This window comes from Cucurbita pepo, unplaced genomic scaffold, assembly GCF_057944985.1.
Source record: "Cucurbita pepo subsp. pepo isolate OVF unplaced genomic scaffold, ASM5794498v1 scafford_183, whole genome shotgun sequence".
In the NCBI taxonomy this organism is placed as follows: domain Eukaryota; kingdom Viridiplantae; phylum Streptophyta; class Magnoliopsida; order Cucurbitales; family Cucurbitaceae; genus Cucurbita; species Cucurbita pepo.
The window spans coordinates 1-12,227 of record NW_028258079.1 but is presented as its reverse complement, the minus strand read 5'-3'; the positions used below and the strand labels follow the sequence as shown (position 1 = coordinate 12,227).

The 12,227-nt window shown below is 56.3% G+C and overlaps 40 non-coding genes and 1 pseudogene across 40 annotated transcripts; all 41 read right to left on the bottom strand.

Moving 5' to 3' along the window:
* Positions 1–161: 161 nt before the first annotated feature.
* LOC147781287 (5S ribosomal RNA) lies at positions 162–280 on the bottom strand. The gene has a single exon (XR_015419480.1). It is a non-coding gene; the product is annotated as a 5S ribosomal RNA (ribosomal RNA).
* Positions 281–499: 219 nt separating this feature from the next.
* Positions 500–618, bottom strand: LOC147781286 (5S ribosomal RNA). Its single transcript, XR_015419479.1, has one exon. It is a non-coding gene; the product is annotated as a 5S ribosomal RNA (ribosomal RNA).
* A 133-nt stretch (positions 619–751) lies between these two features.
* LOC147781285 (5S ribosomal RNA) lies at positions 752–870 on the bottom strand. Its single transcript, XR_015419478.1, has one exon. It is a non-coding gene; the product is annotated as a 5S ribosomal RNA (ribosomal RNA).
* Positions 871–1,089: 219 nt separating this feature from the next.
* On the bottom strand, positions 1,090–1,208 carry LOC147781284 (5S ribosomal RNA). Its single transcript, XR_015419443.1, has one exon. It is a non-coding gene; the product is annotated as a 5S ribosomal RNA (ribosomal RNA).
* A 133-nt stretch (positions 1,209–1,341) lies between these two features.
* LOC147781283 (5S ribosomal RNA) lies at positions 1,342–1,460 on the bottom strand. The gene has a single exon (XR_015419477.1). It is a non-coding gene; the product is annotated as a 5S ribosomal RNA (ribosomal RNA).
* A 219-nt stretch (positions 1,461–1,679) lies between these two features.
* Positions 1,680–1,798, bottom strand: LOC147781282 (5S ribosomal RNA). Its single transcript, XR_015419476.1, has one exon. It is a non-coding gene; the product is annotated as a 5S ribosomal RNA (ribosomal RNA).
* Positions 1,799–1,931: 133 nt separating this feature from the next.
* LOC147781281 (5S ribosomal RNA) lies at positions 1,932–2,050 on the bottom strand. The gene has a single exon (XR_015419474.1). It is a non-coding gene; the product is annotated as a 5S ribosomal RNA (ribosomal RNA).
* Positions 2,051–2,269: 219 nt separating this feature from the next.
* On the bottom strand, positions 2,270–2,388 carry LOC147781280 (5S ribosomal RNA). The gene has a single exon (XR_015419473.1). It is a non-coding gene; the product is annotated as a 5S ribosomal RNA (ribosomal RNA).
* Positions 2,389–2,521: 133 nt separating this feature from the next.
* On the bottom strand, positions 2,522–2,640 carry LOC147781279 (5S ribosomal RNA). Its single transcript, XR_015419472.1, has one exon. It is a non-coding gene; the product is annotated as a 5S ribosomal RNA (ribosomal RNA).
* Positions 2,641–2,859: 219 nt separating this feature from the next.
* On the bottom strand, positions 2,860–2,978 carry LOC147781278 (5S ribosomal RNA). Its single transcript, XR_015419471.1, has one exon. It is a non-coding gene; the product is annotated as a 5S ribosomal RNA (ribosomal RNA).
* Positions 2,979–3,197: 219 nt separating this feature from the next.
* Positions 3,198–3,316, bottom strand: LOC147781277 (5S ribosomal RNA). Its single transcript, XR_015419470.1, has one exon. It is a non-coding gene; the product is annotated as a 5S ribosomal RNA (ribosomal RNA).
* Positions 3,317–3,449: 133 nt separating this feature from the next.
* LOC147781276 (5S ribosomal RNA) lies at positions 3,450–3,568 on the bottom strand. The gene has a single exon (XR_015419469.1). It is a non-coding gene; the product is annotated as a 5S ribosomal RNA (ribosomal RNA).
* A 219-nt stretch (positions 3,569–3,787) lies between these two features.
* On the bottom strand, positions 3,788–3,906 carry LOC147781275 (5S ribosomal RNA). Its single transcript, XR_015419468.1, has one exon. It is a non-coding gene; the product is annotated as a 5S ribosomal RNA (ribosomal RNA).
* Positions 3,907–4,039: 133 nt separating this feature from the next.
* Positions 4,040–4,158, bottom strand: LOC147781274 (5S ribosomal RNA). The gene has a single exon (XR_015419467.1). It is a non-coding gene; the product is annotated as a 5S ribosomal RNA (ribosomal RNA).
* Positions 4,159–4,377: 219 nt separating this feature from the next.
* LOC147781273 (5S ribosomal RNA) lies at positions 4,378–4,496 on the bottom strand. The gene has a single exon (XR_015419466.1). It is a non-coding gene; the product is annotated as a 5S ribosomal RNA (ribosomal RNA).
* A 219-nt stretch (positions 4,497–4,715) lies between these two features.
* LOC147781272 (5S ribosomal RNA) lies at positions 4,716–4,834 on the bottom strand. Its single transcript, XR_015419465.1, has one exon. It is a non-coding gene; the product is annotated as a 5S ribosomal RNA (ribosomal RNA).
* A 133-nt stretch (positions 4,835–4,967) lies between these two features.
* LOC147781271 (5S ribosomal RNA) lies at positions 4,968–5,086 on the bottom strand. The gene has a single exon (XR_015419463.1). It is a non-coding gene; the product is annotated as a 5S ribosomal RNA (ribosomal RNA).
* Positions 5,087–5,305: 219 nt separating this feature from the next.
* On the bottom strand, positions 5,306–5,424 carry LOC147781270 (5S ribosomal RNA). Its single transcript, XR_015419462.1, has one exon. It is a non-coding gene; the product is annotated as a 5S ribosomal RNA (ribosomal RNA).
* A 133-nt stretch (positions 5,425–5,557) lies between these two features.
* On the bottom strand, positions 5,558–5,676 carry LOC147781269 (5S ribosomal RNA). Its single transcript, XR_015419461.1, has one exon. It is a non-coding gene; the product is annotated as a 5S ribosomal RNA (ribosomal RNA).
* Positions 5,677–5,895: 219 nt separating this feature from the next.
* Positions 5,896–6,014, bottom strand: LOC147781268 (5S ribosomal RNA). The gene has a single exon (XR_015419460.1). It is a non-coding gene; the product is annotated as a 5S ribosomal RNA (ribosomal RNA).
* Positions 6,015–6,147: 133 nt separating this feature from the next.
* Positions 6,148–6,266, bottom strand: LOC147781267 (5S ribosomal RNA). The gene has a single exon (XR_015419459.1). It is a non-coding gene; the product is annotated as a 5S ribosomal RNA (ribosomal RNA).
* A 219-nt stretch (positions 6,267–6,485) lies between these two features.
* LOC147781266 (5S ribosomal RNA) lies at positions 6,486–6,604 on the bottom strand. Its single transcript, XR_015419458.1, has one exon. It is a non-coding gene; the product is annotated as a 5S ribosomal RNA (ribosomal RNA).
* Positions 6,605–6,737: 133 nt separating this feature from the next.
* Positions 6,738–6,856, bottom strand: LOC147781265 (5S ribosomal RNA). The gene has a single exon (XR_015419457.1). It is a non-coding gene; the product is annotated as a 5S ribosomal RNA (ribosomal RNA).
* A 219-nt stretch (positions 6,857–7,075) lies between these two features.
* LOC147781264 (5S ribosomal RNA) lies at positions 7,076–7,194 on the bottom strand. Its single transcript, XR_015419456.1, has one exon. It is a non-coding gene; the product is annotated as a 5S ribosomal RNA (ribosomal RNA).
* Positions 7,195–7,327: 133 nt separating this feature from the next.
* LOC147781263 (5S ribosomal RNA) lies at positions 7,328–7,446 on the bottom strand. Its single transcript, XR_015419455.1, has one exon. It is a non-coding gene; the product is annotated as a 5S ribosomal RNA (ribosomal RNA).
* Positions 7,447–7,665: 219 nt separating this feature from the next.
* Positions 7,666–7,784, bottom strand: LOC147781262 (5S ribosomal RNA). The gene has a single exon (XR_015419454.1). It is a non-coding gene; the product is annotated as a 5S ribosomal RNA (ribosomal RNA).
* Positions 7,785–7,917: 133 nt separating this feature from the next.
* Positions 7,918–8,036, bottom strand: LOC147781261 (5S ribosomal RNA). The gene has a single exon (XR_015419452.1). It is a non-coding gene; the product is annotated as a 5S ribosomal RNA (ribosomal RNA).
* Positions 8,037–8,255: 219 nt separating this feature from the next.
* On the bottom strand, positions 8,256–8,374 carry LOC147781260 (5S ribosomal RNA). Its single transcript, XR_015419451.1, has one exon. It is a non-coding gene; the product is annotated as a 5S ribosomal RNA (ribosomal RNA).
* Positions 8,375–8,507: 133 nt separating this feature from the next.
* On the bottom strand, positions 8,508–8,626 carry LOC147781259 (5S ribosomal RNA). Its single transcript, XR_015419450.1, has one exon. It is a non-coding gene; the product is annotated as a 5S ribosomal RNA (ribosomal RNA).
* A 219-nt stretch (positions 8,627–8,845) lies between these two features.
* Positions 8,846–8,964, bottom strand: LOC147781258 (5S ribosomal RNA). The gene has a single exon (XR_015419449.1). It is a non-coding gene; the product is annotated as a 5S ribosomal RNA (ribosomal RNA).
* A 133-nt stretch (positions 8,965–9,097) lies between these two features.
* LOC147781257 (5S ribosomal RNA) lies at positions 9,098–9,216 on the bottom strand. The gene has a single exon (XR_015419448.1). It is a non-coding gene; the product is annotated as a 5S ribosomal RNA (ribosomal RNA).
* A 219-nt stretch (positions 9,217–9,435) lies between these two features.
* On the bottom strand, positions 9,436–9,554 carry LOC147781256 (5S ribosomal RNA). Its single transcript, XR_015419447.1, has one exon. It is a non-coding gene; the product is annotated as a 5S ribosomal RNA (ribosomal RNA).
* A 133-nt stretch (positions 9,555–9,687) lies between these two features.
* LOC147781255 (5S ribosomal RNA) lies at positions 9,688–9,806 on the bottom strand. Its single transcript, XR_015419446.1, has one exon. It is a non-coding gene; the product is annotated as a 5S ribosomal RNA (ribosomal RNA).
* A 219-nt stretch (positions 9,807–10,025) lies between these two features.
* On the bottom strand, positions 10,026–10,144 carry LOC147781254 (5S ribosomal RNA). The gene has a single exon (XR_015419436.1). It is a non-coding gene; the product is annotated as a 5S ribosomal RNA (ribosomal RNA).
* Positions 10,145–10,277: 133 nt separating this feature from the next.
* Positions 10,278–10,396, bottom strand: LOC147781253 (5S ribosomal RNA). Its single transcript, XR_015419425.1, has one exon. It is a non-coding gene; the product is annotated as a 5S ribosomal RNA (ribosomal RNA).
* A 219-nt stretch (positions 10,397–10,615) lies between these two features.
* On the bottom strand, positions 10,616–10,734 carry LOC147781252 (5S ribosomal RNA). The gene has a single exon (XR_015419414.1). It is a non-coding gene; the product is annotated as a 5S ribosomal RNA (ribosomal RNA).
* A 133-nt stretch (positions 10,735–10,867) lies between these two features.
* LOC147781251 (5S ribosomal RNA) lies at positions 10,868–10,986 on the bottom strand. The gene has a single exon (XR_015419486.1). It is a non-coding gene; the product is annotated as a 5S ribosomal RNA (ribosomal RNA).
* A 219-nt stretch (positions 10,987–11,205) lies between these two features.
* On the bottom strand, positions 11,206–11,324 carry LOC147781250 (5S ribosomal RNA). Its single transcript, XR_015419475.1, has one exon. It is a non-coding gene; the product is annotated as a 5S ribosomal RNA (ribosomal RNA).
* A 219-nt stretch (positions 11,325–11,543) lies between these two features.
* On the bottom strand, positions 11,544–11,662 carry LOC147781249 (5S ribosomal RNA). The gene has a single exon (XR_015419464.1). It is a non-coding gene; the product is annotated as a 5S ribosomal RNA (ribosomal RNA).
* Positions 11,663–11,795: 133 nt separating this feature from the next.
* Positions 11,796–11,914, bottom strand: LOC147781248 (5S ribosomal RNA). Its single transcript, XR_015419453.1, has one exon. It is a non-coding gene; the product is annotated as a 5S ribosomal RNA (ribosomal RNA).
* Positions 11,915–12,133: 219 nt separating this feature from the next.
* Positions 12,134–12,227, bottom strand: LOC147781247 (5S ribosomal RNA; annotated as a pseudogene; the record flags this gene model as incomplete).

Genomic DNA, 12,227 nt, shown 5'->3' with positions numbered 1-12,227 from the left:
CGGTGGGTGCACGCACGTGCTGGGAACGGCCGGCGGGGCCCGCGCGGACACGTCGGGGAGAAGAAACGCGATGGGCGTGAGCGTGCGAGGTTGCCATTTGTAAAGAAAGGAAGAAAAGAACGGGGAGAAATTGAAGTAACGAGCAAAAGAAATATAAAAAAGGGGTGCAACACGAGGACTTCCCAAGTGGTCACCCAACTTAGTACTACTCTCGCCCAAGCACGCTTAACTGCGGAGTTCTGATGGGATCCGGTGCATTAGTGCTGGTATGATCGCACCCGACATGCCATGCGCACAAATTGCATTTAACGCATGCGGGGTGGGCATGATCGAGGCGACGGTGGGTGCACGCACGTGCTGGGAACGGCCGGCGGGGCCCGCGCGGACACGTCGGGGAGAAGAAACGCGATGGGCGTGAGCGTGCGAGGTTGCCATTTGTAAAGAAAGGAAGAAAAGAACGGGGAGAAATTGAAGTAACGAGCAAAAGAAATATAAAAAAGGGGTGCAACACGAGGACTTCCCAAGTGGTCACCCAACTTAGTACTACTCTCGCCCAAGCACGCTTAACTGCGGAGTTCTGATGGGATCCGGTGCATTAGTGCTGGTATGATCGCACCCGACATGTCATGCGCACAAATTGCATTTAACGCATGCGGGGTGGGCATGATCGAGGCGACGGTGGGTGCACGCACGTGCTGGGAACGGCCGGCGGGGCCCGCGCGGACACGTCGGGGAGAAGAAATATAAAAAAGGGGTGCAACACGAGGACTTCCCAAGTGGTCACCCAACTTAGTACTACTCTCGCCCAAGCACGCTTAACTGCGGAGTTCTGATGGGATCCGGTGCATTAGTGCTGGTATGATCGCACCCGACATGCCATGCGCACAAATTGCATTTAACGCATGCGGGGTGGGCATGATCGAGGCGACGGTGGGTGCACGCACGTGCTGGGAACGGCCGGCGGGGCCCGCGCGGACACGTCGGGGAGAAGAAACGCGATGGGCGTGAGCGTGCGAGGTTGCCATTTGTAAAGAAAGGAAGAAAAGAACGGGGAGAAATTGAAGTAACGAGCAAAAGAAATATAAAAAAGGGGTGCAACACGAGGACTTCCCAAGTGGTCACCCAACTTAGTACTACTCTCGCCCAAGCACGCTTAACTGCGGAGTTCTGATGGGATCCGGTGCATTAGTGCTGGTATGATCACACCCGACATGCCATGCGCACAAATTGCATTTAACGCATGCGGGGTGGGCATGATCGAGGCGACGGTGGGTGCACGCACGTGCTGGGAACGGCCGGCGGGGCCCGCGCGGACACGTCGGGGAGAAGAAATATAAAAAAGGGGTGCAACACGAGGACTTCCCAAGTGGTCACCCAACTTAGTACTACTCTCGCCCAAGCACGCTTAACTGCGGAGTTCTGATGGGATCCGGTGCATTAGTGCTGGTATGATCGCACCCGACATGCCATGCGCACAAATTGCATTTAACGCATGCGGGGTGGGCATGATCGAGGCGACGGTGGGTGCACGCACGTGCTGGGAACGGCCGGCGGGGCCCGCGCGGACACGTCGGGGAGAAGAAACGCGATGGGCGTGAGCGTGCGAGGTTGCCATTTGTAAAGAAAGGAAGAAAAGAACGGGGAGAAATTGAAGTAACGAGCAAAAGAAATATAAAAAAGGGGTGCAACACGAGGACTTCCCAAGTGGTCACCCAACTTAGTACTACTCTCGCCCAAGCACGCTTAACTGCGGAGTTCTGATGGGATCCGGTGCATTAGTGCTGGTATGATCGCACCCGACATGTCATGCGCACAAATTGCATTTAACGCATGCGGGGTGGGCATGATCGAGGCGACGGTGGGTGCACGCACGTGCTGGGAACGGCCGGCGGGGCCCGCGCGGACACGTCGGGGAGAAGAAATATAAAAAAGGGGTGCAACACGAGGACTTCCCAAGTGGTCACCCAACTTAGTACTACTCTCGCCCAAGCACGCTTAACTGCGGAGTTCTGATGGGATCCGGTGCATTAGTGCTGGTATGATCGCACCCGACATGCCATGCGCACAAATTGCATTTAACGCATGCGGGGTGGGCATGATCGAGGCGACGGTGGGTGCACGCACGTGCTGGGAACGGCCGGCGGGGCCCGCGCGGACACGTCGGGGAGAAGAAACGCGATGGGCGTGAGCGTGCGAGGTTGCCATTTGTAAAGAAAGGAAGAAAAGAACGGGGAGAAATTGAAGTAACGAGCAAAAGAAATATAAAAAAGGGGTGCAACACGAGGACTTCCCAAGTGGTCACCCAACTTAGTACTACTCTCGCCCAAGCACGCTTAACTGCGGAGTTCTGATGGGATCCGGTGCATTAGTGCTGGTATGATCGCACCCGACATGCCATGCGCACAAATTGCATTTAACGCATGCGGGGTGGGCATGATCGAGGCGACGGTGGGTGCACGCACGTGCTGGGAACGGCCGGCGGGGCCCGCGCGGACACGTCGGGGAGAAGAAATATAAAAAAGGGGTGCAACACGAGGACTTCCCAAGTGGTCACCCAACTTAGTACTACTCTCGCCCAAGCACGCTTAACTGCGGAGTTCTGATGGGATCCGGTGCATTAGTGCTGGTATGATCGCACCCGACATGCCATGCGCACAAATTGCATTTAACGCATGCGGGGTGGGCATGATCGAGGCGACGGTGGGTGCACGCACGTGCTGGGAATGGCCGGCGGGGCCCGCGCGGACACGTCGGGGAGAAGAAACGCGATGGGCGTGAGCGTGCGAGGTTGCCATTTGTAAAGAAAGGAAGAAAAGAACGGGGAGAAATTGAAGTAACGAGCAAAAGAAATATAAAAAAGGGGTGCAACACGAGGACTTCCCAAGTGGTCACCCAACTTAGTACTACTCTCGCCCAAGCACGCTTAACTGCGGAGTTCTGATGGGATCCGGTGCATTAGTGCTGGTATGATCGCACCCGACATGCCATGCGCACAAATTGCATTTAACGCATGCGGGGTGGGCATGATCGAGGCGACGGTGGGTGCACGCACGTGCTGGGAACGGCCGGCGGGGCCCGCGCGGACACGTCGGGGAGAAGAAACGCGATGGGCGTGAGCGTGCGAGGTTGCCATTTGTAAAGAAAGGAAGAAAAGAACGGGGAGAAATTGAAGTAACGAGCAAAAGAAATATAAAAAAGGGGTGCAACACGAGGACTTCCCAAGTGGTCACCCAACTTAGTACTACTCTCGCCCAAGCACGCTTAACTGCGGAGTTCTGATGGGATCCGGTGCATTAGTGCTGGTATGATCGCACCCGACATGTCATGCGCACAAATTGCATTTAACGCATGCGGGGTGGGCATGATCGAGGCGACGGTGGGTGCACGCACGTGCTGGGAACGGCCGGCGGGGCCCGCGCGGACACGTCGGGGAGAAGAAATATAAAAAAGGGGTGCAACACGAGGACTTCCCAAGTGGTCACCCAACTTAGTACTACTCTCGCCCAAGCACGCTTAACTGCGGAGTTCTGATGGGATCCGGTGCATTAGTGCTGGTATGATCGCACCCGACATGCCATGCGCACAAATTGCATTTAACGCATGCGGGGTGGGCATGATCGAGGCGACGGTGGGTGCACGCACGTGCTGGGAACGGCCGGCGGGGCCCGCGCGGACACGTCGGGGAGAAGAAACGCGATGGGCGTGAGCGTGCGAGGTTGCCATTTGTAAAGAAAGGAAGAAAAGAACGGGGAGAAATTGAAGTAACGAGCAAAAGAAATATAAAAAAGGGGTGCAACACGAGGACTTCCCAAGTGGTCACCCAACTTAGTACTACTCTCGCCCAAGCACGCTTAACTGCGGAGTTCTGATGGGATCCGGTGCATTAGTGCTGGTATGATCGCACCCGACATGCCATGCGCACAAATTGCATTTAACGCATGCGGGGTGGGCATGATCGAGGCGACGGTGGGTGCACGCACGTGCTGGGAACGGCCGGCGGGGCCCGCGCGGACACGTCGGGGAGAAGAAATATAAAAAAGGGGTGCAACACGAGGACTTCCCAAGTGGTCACCCAACTTAGTACTACTCTCGCCCAAGCACGCTTAACTGCGGAGTTCTGATGGGATCCGGTGCATTAGTGCTGGTATGATCGCACCCGACATGCCATGCGCACAAATTGCATTTAACGCATGCGGGGTGGGCATGATCGAGGCGACGGTGGGTGCACGCACGTGCTGGGAACGGCCGGCGGGGCCCGCGCGGACACGTCGGGGAGAAGAAACGCGATGGGCGTGAGCGTGCGAGGTTGCCATTTGTAAAGAAAGGAAGAAAAGAACGGGGAGAAATTGAAGTAACGAGCAAAAGAAATATAAAAAAGGGGTGCAACACGAGGACTTCCCAAGTGGTCACCCAACTTAGTACTACTCTCGCCCAAGCACGCTTAACTGCGGAGTTCTGATGGGATCCGGTGCATTAGTGCTGGTATGATCGCACCCGACATGCCATGCGCACAAATTGCATTTAACGCATGCGGGGTGGGCATGATCGAGGCGACGGTGGGTGCACGCACGTGCTGGGAACGGCCGGCGGGGCCCGCGCGGACACGTCGGGGAGAAGAAACGCGATGGGCGTGAGCGTGCGAGGTTGCCATTTGTAAAGAAAGGAAGAAAAGAACGGGGAGAAATTGAAGTAACGAGCAAAAGAAATATAAAAAAGGGGTGCAACACGAGGACTTCCCAAGTGGTCACCCAACTTAGTACTACTCTCGCCCAAGCACGCTTAACTGCGGAGTTCTGATGGGATCCGGTGCATTAGTGCTGGTATGATCGCACCCGACATGTCATGCGCACAAATTGCATTTAACGCATGCGGGGTGGGCATGATCGAGGCGACGGTGGGTGCACGCACGTGCTGGGAACGGCCGGCGGGGCCCGCGCGGACACGTCGGGGAGAAGAAATATAAAAAAGGGGTGCAACACGAGGACTTCCCAAGTGGTCACCCAACTTAGTACTACTCTCGCCCAAGCACGCTTAACTGCGGAGTTCTGATGGGATCCGGTGCATTAGTGCTGGTATGATCGCACCCGACATGCCATGCGCACAAATTGCATTTAACGCATGCGGGGTGGGCATGATCGAGGCGACGGTGGGTGCACGCACGTGCTGGGAACGGCCGGCGGGGCCCGCGCGGACACGTCGGGGAGAAGAAACGCGATGGGCGTGAGCGTGCGAGGTTGCCATTTGTAAAGAAAGGAAGAAAAGAACGGGGAGAAATTGAAGTAACGAGCAAAAGAAATATAAAAAAGGGGTGCAACACGAGGACTTCCCAAGTGGTCACCCAACTTAGTACTACTCTCGCCCAAGCACGCTTAACTGCGGAGTTCTGATGGGATCCGGTGCATTAGTGCTGGTATGATCGCACCCGACATGCCATGCGCACAAATTGCATTTAACGCATGCGGGGTGGGCATGATCGAGGCGACGGTGGGTGCACGCACGTGCTGGGAACGGCCGGTGGGGCCCGCGCGGACACGTCGGGGAGAAGAAATATAAAAAAGGGGTGCAACACGAGGACTTCCCAAGTGGTCACCCAACTTAGTACTACTCTCGCCCAAGCACGCTTAACTGCGGAGTTCTGATGGGATCCGGTGCATTAGTGCTGGTATGATCGCACCCGACATGCCATGCGCACAAATTGCATTTAACGCATGCGGGGTGGGCATGATCGAGGCGACGGTGGGTGCACGCACGTGCTGGGAACGGCCGGCGGGGCCCGCGCGGACACGTCGGGGAGAAGAAACGCGATGGGCGTGAGCGTGCGAGGTTGCCATTTGTAAAGAAAGGAAGAAAAGAACGGGGAGAAATTGAAGTAACGAGCAAAAGAAATATAAAAAAGGGGTGCAACACGAGGACTTCCCAAGTGGTCACCCAACTTAGTACTACTCTCGCCCAAGCACGCTTAACTGCGGAGTTCTGATGGGATCCGGTGCATTAGTGCTGGTATGATCGCACCCGACATGTCATGCGCACAAATTGCATTTAACGCATGCGGGGTGGGCATGATCGAGGCGACGGTGGGTGCACGCACGTGCTGGGAACGGCCGGCGGGGCCCGCGCGGACACGTCGGGGAGAAGAAATATAAAAAAGGGGTGCAACACGAGGACTTCCCAAGTGGTCACCCAACTTAGTACTACTCTCGCCCAAGCACGCTTAACTGCGGAGTTCTGATGGGATCCGGTGCATTAGTGCTGGTATGATCGCACCCGACATGCCATGCGCACAAATTGCATTTAACGCATGCGGGGTGGGCATGATCGAGGCGACGGTGGGTGCACGCACGTGCTGGGAACGGCCGGCGGGGCCCGCGCGGACACGTCGGGGAGAAGAAACGCGATGGGCGTGAGCGTGCGAGGTTGCCATTTGTAAAGAAAGGAAGAAAAGAACGGGGAGAAATTGAAGTAACGAGCAAAAGAAATATAAAAAAGGGGTGCAACACGAGGACTTCCCAAGTGGTCACCCAACTTAGTACTACTCTCGCCCAAGCACGCTTAACTGCGGAGTTCTGATGGGATCCGGTGCATTAGTGCTGGTATGATCGCACCCGACATGCCATGCGCACAAATTGCATTTAACGCATGCGGGGTGGGCATGATCGAGGCGACGGTGGGTGCACGCACGTGCTGGGAACGGCCGGCGGGGCCCGCGCGGACACGTCGGGGAGAAGAAATATAAAAAAGGGGTGCAACACGAGGACTTCCCAAGTGGTCACCCAACTTAGTACTACTCTCGCCCAAGCACGCTTAACTGCGGAGTTCTGATGGGATCCGGTGCATTAGTGCTGGTATGATCGCACCCGACATGCCATGCGCACAAATTGCATTTAACGCATGCGGGGTGGGCATGATCGAGGCGACGGTGGGTGCACGCACGTGCTGGGAACGGCCGGCGGGGCCCGCGCGGACACGTCGGGGAGAAGAAACGCGATGGGCGTGAGCGTGCGAGGTTGCCATTTGTAAAGAAAGGAAGAAAAGAACGGGGAGAAATTGAAGTAACGAGCAAAAGAAATATAAAAAAGGGGTGCAACACGAGGACTTCCCAAGTGGTCACCCAACTTAGTACTACTCTCGCCCAAGCACGCTTAACTGCGGAGTTCTGATGGGATCCGGTGCATTAGTGCTGGTATGATCGCACCCGACATGTCATGCGCACAAATTGCATTTAACGCATGCGGGGTGGGCATGATCGAGGCGACGGTGGGTGCACGCACGTGCTGGGAACGGCCGGCGGGGCCCGCGCGGACACGTCGGGGAGAAGAAATATAAAAAAGGGGTGCAACACGAGGACTTCCCAAGTGGTCACCCAACTTAGTACTACTCTCGCCCAAGCACGCTTAACTGCGGAGTTCTGATGGGATCCGGTGCATTAGTGCTGGTATGATCGCACCCGACATGCCATGCGCACAAATTGCATTTAACGCATGCGGGGTGGGCATGATCGAGGCGACGGTGGGTGCACGCACGTGCTGGGAACGGCCGGCGGGGCCCGCGCGGACACGTCGGGGAGAAGAAACGCGATGGGCGTGAGCGTGCGAGGTTGCCATTTGTAAAGAAAGGAAGAAAAGAACGGGGAGAAATTGAAGTAACGAGCAAAAGAAATATAAAAAAGGGGTGCAACACGAGGACTTCCCAAGTGGTCACCCAACTTAGTACTACTCTCGCCCAAGCACGCTTAACTGCGGAGTTCTGATGGGATCCGGTGCATTAGTGCTGGTATGATCGCACCCGACATGCCATGCGCACAAATTGCATTTAACGCATGCGGGGTGGGCATGATCGAGGCGACGGTGGGTGCACGCACGTGCTGGGAACGGCCGGCGGGGCCCGCGCGGACACGTCGGGGAGAAGAAATATAAAAAAGGGGTGCAACACGAGGACTTCCCAAGTGGTCACCCAACTTAGTACTACTCTCGCCCAAGCACGCTTAACTGCGGAGTTCTGATGGGATCCGGTGCATTAGTGCTGGTATGATCGCACCCGACATGCCATGCGCACAAATTGCATTTAACGCATGCGGGGTGGGCATGATCGAGGCGACGGTGGGTGCACGCACGTGCTGGGAACGGCCGGCGGGGCCCGCGCGGACACGTCGGGGAGAAGAAACGCGATGGGCGTGAGCGTGCGAGGTTGCCATTTGTAAAGAAAGGAAGAAAAGAACGGGGAGAAATTGAAGTAACGAGCAAAAGAAATATAAAAAAGGGGTGCAACACGAGGACTTCCCAAGTGGTCACCCAACTTAGTACTACTCTCGCCCAAGCACGCTTAACTGCGGAGTTCTGATGGGATCCGGTGCATTAGTGCTGGTATGATCGCACCCGACATGTCATGCGCACAAATTGCATTTAACGCATGCGGGGTGGGCATGATCGAGGCGACGGTGGGTGCACGCACGTGCTGGGAACGGCCGGCGGGGCCCGCGCGGACACGTCGGGGAGAAGAAATATAAAAAAGGGGTGCAACACGAGGACTTCCCAAGTGGTCACCCAACTTAGTACTACTCTCGCCCAAGCACGCTTAACTGCGGAGTTCTGATGGGATCCGGTGCATTAGTGCTGGTATGATCGCACCCGACATGCCATGCGCACAAATTGCATTTAACGCATGCGGGGTGGGCATGATCGAGGCGACGGTGGGTGCACGCACGTGCTGGGAACGGCCGGCGGGGCCCGCGCGGACACGTCGGGGAGAAGAAACGCGATGGGCGTGAGCGTGCGAGGTTGCCATTTGTAAAGAAAGGAAGAAAAGAACGGGGAGAAATTGAAGTAACGAGCAAAAGAAATATAAAAAAGGGGTGCAACACGAGGACTTCCCAAGTGGTCACCCAACTTAGTACTACTCTCGCCCAAGCACGCTTAACTGCGGAGTTCTGATGGGATCCGGTGCATTAGTGCTGGTATGATCGCACCCGACATGTCATGCGCACAAATTGCATTTAACGCATGCGGGGTGGGCATGATCGAGGCGACGGTGGGTGCACGCACGTGCTGGGAACGGCCGGCGGGGCCCGCGCGGACACGTCGGGGAGAAGAAATATAAAAAAGGGGTGCAACACGAGGACTTCCCAAGTGGTCACCCAACTTAGTACTACTCTCGCCCAAGCACGCTTAACTGCGGAGTTCTGATGGGATCCGGTGCATTAGTGCTGGTATGATCGCACCCGACATGCCATGCGCACAAATTGCATTTAACGCATGCGGGGTGGGCATGATCGAGGCGACGGTGGGTGCACGCACGTGCTGGGAACGGCCGGCGGGGCCCGCGCGGACACGTCGGGGAGAAGAAACGCGATGGGCGTGAGCGTGCGAGGTTGCCATTTGTAAAGAAAGGAAGAAAAGAACGGGGAGAAATTGAAGTAACGAGCAAAAGAAATATAAAAAAGGGGTGCAACACGAGGACTTCCCAAGTGGTCACCCAACTTAGTACTACTCTCGCCCAAGCACGCTTAACTGCGGAGTTCTGATGGGATCCGGTGCATTAGTGCTGGTATGATCGCACCCGACATGCCATGCGCACAAATTGCATTTAACGCATGCGGGGTGGGCATGATCGAGGCGACGGTGGGTGCACGCACGTGCTGGGAACGGCCGGCGGGGCCCGCGCGGACACGTCGGGGAGAAGAAATATAAAAAAGGGGTGCAACACGAGGACTTCCCAAGTGGTCACCCAACTTAGTACTACTCTCGCCCAAGCACGCTTAACTGCGGAGTTCTGATGGGATCCGGTGCATTAGTGCTGGTATGATCGCACCCGACATGCCATGCGCACAAATTGCATTTAACGCATGCGGGGTGGGCATGATCGAGGCGACGGTGGGTGCACGCACGTGCTGGGAACGGCCGGCGGGGCCCGCGCGGACACGTCGGGGAGAAGAAACGCGATGGGCGTGAGCGTGCGAGGTTGCCATTTGTAAAGAAAGGAAGAAAAGAACGGGGAGAAATTGAAGTAACGAGCAAAAGAAATATAAAAAAGGGGTGCAACACGAGGACTTCCCAAGTGGTCACCCAACTTAGTACTACTCTCGCCCAAGCACGCTTAACTGCGGAGTTCTGATGGGATCCGGTGCATTAGTGCTGGTATGATCGCACCCGACATGTCATGCGCACAAATTGCATTTAACGCATGCGGGGTGGGCATGATCGAGGCGACGGTGGGTGCACGCACGTGCTGGGAACGGCCGGCGGGGCCCGCGCGGACACGTCGGGGAGAAGAAATATAAAAAAGGGGTGCAACACGAGGACTTCCCAAGTGGTCACCCAACTTAGTACTACTCTCGCCCAAGCACGCTTAACTGCGGAGTTCTGATGGGATCCGGTGCATTAGTGCTGGTATGATCGCACCCGACATGCCATGCGCACAAATTGCATTTAACGCATGCGGGGTGGGCATGATCGAGGCGACGGTGGGTGCACGCACGTGCTGGGAATGGCCGGCGGGGCCCGCGCGGACACGTCGGGGAGAAGAAACGCGATGGGCGTGAGCGTGCGAGGTTGCCATTTGTAAAGAAAGGAAGAAAAGAACGGGGAGAAATTGAAGTAACGAGCAAAAGAAATATAAAAAAGGGGTGCAACACGAGGACTTCCCAAGTGGTCACCCAACTTAGTACTACTCTCGCCCAAGCACGCTTAACTGCGGAGTTCTGATGGGATCCGGTGCATTAGTGCTGGTATGATCGCACCCGACATGCCATGCGCACAAATTGCATTTAACGCATGCGGGGTGGGCATGATCGAGGCGACGGTGGGTGCACGCACGTGCTGGGAACGGCCGGCGGGGCCCGCGCGGACACGTCGGGGAGAAGAAATATAAAAAAGGGGTGCAACACGAGGACTTCCCAAGTGGTCACCCAACTTAGTACTACTCTCGCCCAAGCACGCTTAACTGCGGAGTTCTGATGGGATCCGGTGCATTAGTGCTGGTATGATCGCACCCGACATGCCATGCGCACAAATTGCATTTAACGCATGCGGGGTGGGCATGATCGAGGCGACGGTGGGTGCACGCACGTGCTGGGAACGGCCGGCGGGGCCCGCGCGGACACGTCGGGGAGAAGAAACGCGATGGGCGTGAGCGTGCGAGGTTGCCATTTGTAAAGAAAGGAAGAAAAGAACGGGGAGAAATTGAAGTAACGAGCAAAAGAAATATAAAAAAGGGGTGCAACACGAGGACTTCCCAAGTGGTCACCCAACTTAGTACTACTCTCGCCCAAGCACGCTTAACTGCGGAGTTCTGATGGGATCCGGTGCATTAGTGCTGGTATGATCGCACCCGACATGCCATGCGCACAAATTGCATTTAACGCATGCGGGGTGGGCATGATCGAGGCGACGGTGGGTGCACGCACGTGCTGGGAACGGCCGGCGGGGCCCGCGCGGACACGTCGGGGAGAAGAAACGCGATGGGCGTGAGCGTGCGAGGTTGCCATTTGTAAAGAAAGGAAGAAAAGAACGGGGAGAAATTGAAGTAACGAGCAAAAGAAATATAAAAAAGGGGTGCAACACGAGGACTTCCCAAGTGGTCACCCAACTTAGTACTACTCTCGCCCAAGCACGCTTAACTGCGGAGTTCTGATGGGATCCGGTGCATTAGTGCTGGTATGATCGCACCCGACATGTCATGCGCACAAATTGCATTTAACGCATGCGGGGTGGGCATGATCGAGGCGACGGTGGGTGCACGCACGTGCTGGGAACGGCCGGCGGGGCCCGCGCGGACACGTCGGGGAGAAGAAATATAAAAAAGGGGTGCAACACGAGGACTTCCCAAGTGGTCACCCAACTTAGTACTACTCTCGCCCAAGCACGCTTAACTGCGGAGTTCTGATGGGATCCGGTGCATTAGTGCTGGTATGATCGCACCCGACATGCCATGCGCACAAATTGCATTTAACGCATGCGGGGTGGGCATGATCGAGGCGACGGTGGGTGCACGCACGTGCTGGGAACGGCCGGCGGGGCCCGCGCGGACACGTCGGGGAGAAGAAACGCGATGGGCGTGAGCGTGCGAGGTTGCCATTTGTAAAGAAAGGAAGAAAAGAACGGGGAGAAATTGAAGTAACGAGCAAAAGAAATATAAAAAAGGGGTGCAACACGAGGACTTCCCAAGTGGTCACCCAACTTAGTACTACTCTCGCCCAAGCACGCTTAACTGCGGAGTTCTGATGGGATCCGGTG